The following is a 3755-nucleotide window of genomic DNA, read 5'->3' on the forward strand; positions in this document are numbered from 1 at the left end:
AGGAGAGATTGATCACCGTTTGTTTGAAAGAAGGAAGGTGATTGAATGAATTGATTGCCATGCATGAATTGATTGCGTTATACTTAATTGTGTTTGGTTACCTTATTTGAAATGATTGCGTTTGGAATGATTGCCAATGGTTACCTTATGTGATTGATTGCCTGCTAGTACAAATGCCCGTGCGATGCAATGGGCAAAATATTAAGTATAAATTGCTCCACATACCATTATGTAACATTTTTTCATATAATTTTTGCAAACGTCAGAAATAAGGTCAATGTAACCTTTGAGTGTAGCAATTACGATCTCGACACGCCACGATCTAGCAGCATTCGTGCAACAGGACTGTAATGACTGAAATTGCTATGTTTCCTCTAAAAGAAGCAGAAATAAGGCAACTTGCAAAAAGTAAGGCTCGACAATGTTTTTATCTGTGGTGACGACCGACCCTGTTTGTCCTTCCTAGGTTGCAACAACAGGACAACCCTATACAAATTATGGAATGCTGCTAGTAATTACAAACACTTTTTAACGGAGATTCCGTCGATTGTTATCACTGACCACACGTAGCTGAGTATGCAAGGCAAGATGCATAGCAACCCCTGAGAAGATACAAAACCTCGCCCATTGCTTAATCTCCTGCTAACCAGACGTACAGAGTATATGGAACCAGCATACACATACGCTCTTCATAGTCTAAATCCCGGAAGTACCAAACCATTCCAAGAAAATCTTGTAGTACAGTATATCAGAACACAACATATACACACATGTACACCATGATCGTCACTAAAAACAAGCCACTCTGGCTGGCAAAGAAGTGGCAGCAAAGATATCGACGACACACTTGTCGTCATCAGGTTTCTCTTTCTATACTTGACATGTAGACCTCAAAGTTATTCACTTATCCTCAAGATATGATCTCTTGCGATCGTCATCTGCGCATCTAGAGTAGCTATTTTGCTGATAAGAGAGCCCCTGTGATCTAGGGTTGGACGCAAGAAGACATCAACCTCTGTCACGATATCTTTTTCTCCATCATCATTCACCAGAGCTTGGCTGAAAGACTACAGTGCAGCGATGAGGACAAAGGAAGCTTCTTCTGTATCCATCGTATCATCATCTTTAGTTTCTGATTCATCCTGTGACAAAGAGGGATTTGAGTGCGAGCAAGGAATTGAAGTGTATGTATAGACAAAAAAACTGAGCAAGGCTACAGATTCTGATGATACAACATCAATTTACTTAAGCTCTTACACGGGCAGTGAAGGTCAAGGTGAACCTAAGGAAATATCATAGTCAGCAAAAATAAGATGCAAGAAGACGATCAAATTAAAATCATGTAACTAAATACATGGAAGAAGCAGCAACAGGTTGGAGTTCAGAGAAGAACTTAAGCAACAGGGTTGAGAAGAGCTTCGGAAGAAGTGCAGCAGCAGCGCTAGGAGAGATGGGACAGCCGCAGGCAGCAAGGAGCAGAGAGGAGAGGCAGCAGAGCCAAGGCAAGACTACTACAGAACCTACGACTAAGTCAAACAATATATTTTTACGATTGATGGGCATACTCGCGACTATACTGGAAACTATCATAGCAGAAATCACCAAATTTGTTTCAGAGGTAGAGGGTAGAACAATTAGAAAGTCAACAAAGTGCTAGATGAATCAGATTGGAGAACAAAAGACAACAGAATATCTTGTGCATAATTTATCAATTATATGTCCAATTAGTACTGTCCAGTTAAAGGTCGAAGCTAGAATCATAGATCTTACAACTGTACTTCAGAAAAGAACCATCCAATGTCAGAGTTTTATCATTGCTAAACGTCATGATCTCATATCATACAGTGATAATCCTCCTAGAGTAGGATTATACCAAATTAGTGAATGAATAAAATAACTACAATATGGAGCTTCAAGTAAATCAAACAGTTAACTTAATTCTCTAGTCGGCGACTATGTTGGTACATGAAGAATCATTCTGCCCGTGCCGTTAGTTCAGCACCTTGGTCCCTTGTTATTGGCGCATCCGATCCCAAATCTCCAACCTGGTAGCGAATTAGGATGGTTCAGTTTACCCCTTATCTATACACTTGAATAAAATAAACATGCAAACATGGCATTCAAGCTTGCCGCTGCAGGCAATGGCATATCTGATAGCAATATGTAATATGAAACACCATTGAATAACTGAAAGCAATAGTCTTGGATCACCTTACCTGGCACCTAGTGTCTCTCCAAGAATTTGTCATCAAGCTTGATTGCATACTATAAGGGATCCATGTGCAAGCTGAAAATTATCAGTACAATCAAGTCTATTTGTATCATAACTGTTCCCTATATCCACGAATACTTGGAGTTTGGATCTGATACAGAAATATATCAAATATCAGTTTCAGAAAGATACATACTATAATATGTATTATTAAAGAACTGATAGACACATTCAGTTTTCTCTAATTGGATGAACTTTTCAACCATTACCCATGCGCAGACCTTTGAGGATTGAGCTCACATTAACCATGTAAATATTCAGATCGGTGGAGTACCTCGTTGTCGACCATCAAAGAAACACGCAGGTACGCCTCATCGGCCACAAGGTCTGCATGCAGAACGCAACAGGAGCACACTCTCTCAGTCAACATGTTGTGGTTGTGGTTGTGCTCATGGACACCATAAACCACAAGCACCAGACAAAGCGCACACACACACACCTGGAAACTGAAATGGAGGACTCAACAGAACATGTGTCAGCGACCGCGCTCACCGCTTCCCCGATGTACTCGAGGTGGCCCTCCTCCACCACGCGATGGTTGTCTCGGATGGCGTTGGAGCGGTACGACACGACCATTGAGGGGAAGATTGCCGTTGCCGCCGCCGCGGTGGGAGCGGTGCGGCCATCTGTCACTAACAACAAAATTGAAGCGAATTTGTCCTGAAAAAAGCAAAGAAACGCAAATGAATCCCATGCCACTTTGCTTGGTGCAGCTGCCCCTGCAGCCAAGAAAATACATATCTTTAGAGCGGAGAGGAGGAAACCTGCGGTGGTTTTTTACGTTGGTGCTTTCCCAATGGAGCTGCCGGATAGAATGGAGCGGGTCAACAATGTAGGACCGACCCAGTGTTGGTGTATCATCAGAATCACGTGGTGCCTTGGGGCTCATGTACGGTTGCTGGGAGTTAATCTACATCAAAACGGAGAAGATCATGATAGGAATAGAATAGCTGGAAAATTCCGCCGGTGAGGAGCACCGAGGCATGAACCGACGTTGGCAGAGGGTGCAGAGGCCCACTTGCGGGAGAGGCAGGGAGGAGGCCATGGCACGTAGTTCTGGAGGGAGGCGACCATGGCATGGGACGGCGGCGGCTGGGCGCGGCGCCGACGCTCGGGAAGACGACGGACCATGGAGGCGCGCGGAGCAAGGCGGAGACGCACGGATCTGGTCGCTCCCAGGTCAGATCGGGCCGCAATGGAGCTCCACATCGGGATCCATGGTGCTGTTATTTCTGAAACAGAGAAAGACAAGATTTGTTGAGGGAGAGAAAAGGAAGGGAGAAGGGAGAAGAAGAGAGATAGGGCACACGGGAGAGGTTACTGGACGACGGCCGGAGGTCGGCAGGGGTGGCGCGGGACACCGGCGTGAGGAGCAGGCCAGGGGGAGAAAACCATGAGGGAGATAACCGGGACGGGGGAAAGAAAATCGAGTGGGTCGTACGAGAGGTGGGACTGGGACGGGGGGAAGAAAATCAGGGGGTGA

The 3755-nt window shown here is 44.9% G+C and overlaps 1 long non-coding RNA gene across 2 annotated transcripts; it reads right to left on the reverse strand.

The window, feature by feature from the left end:
* Window positions 1-783: 783 nt before the first annotated feature.
* LOC119340848 lies at window positions 784-3636 on the reverse strand. 2 transcript variants are annotated; one of them, XR_005164716.1, is made up of 7 exons: window positions 3594-3636; window positions 3291-3504; window positions 3037-3182; window positions 2712-2932; window positions 2547-2599; window positions 2217-2363; window positions 784-2045 (listed from the first exon to the last, which is right to left on the reverse strand). It is a non-coding gene; the product is annotated as an uncharacterized LOC119340848 (long non-coding RNA). The 2 variants fall into 2 exon arrangements; XR_005164715.1 differs by having other exon boundaries at window positions 3291-3624.
* Window positions 3637-3755: the final 119 nt, after the last annotated feature.

Source organism: Triticum dicoccoides, chromosome 7B, assembly GCF_002162155.2.
Source record: "Triticum dicoccoides isolate Atlit2015 ecotype Zavitan chromosome 7B, WEW_v2.0, whole genome shotgun sequence".
Taxonomy (NCBI): Eukaryota; Viridiplantae; Streptophyta; class Magnoliopsida; order Poales; family Poaceae; genus Triticum; species Triticum dicoccoides.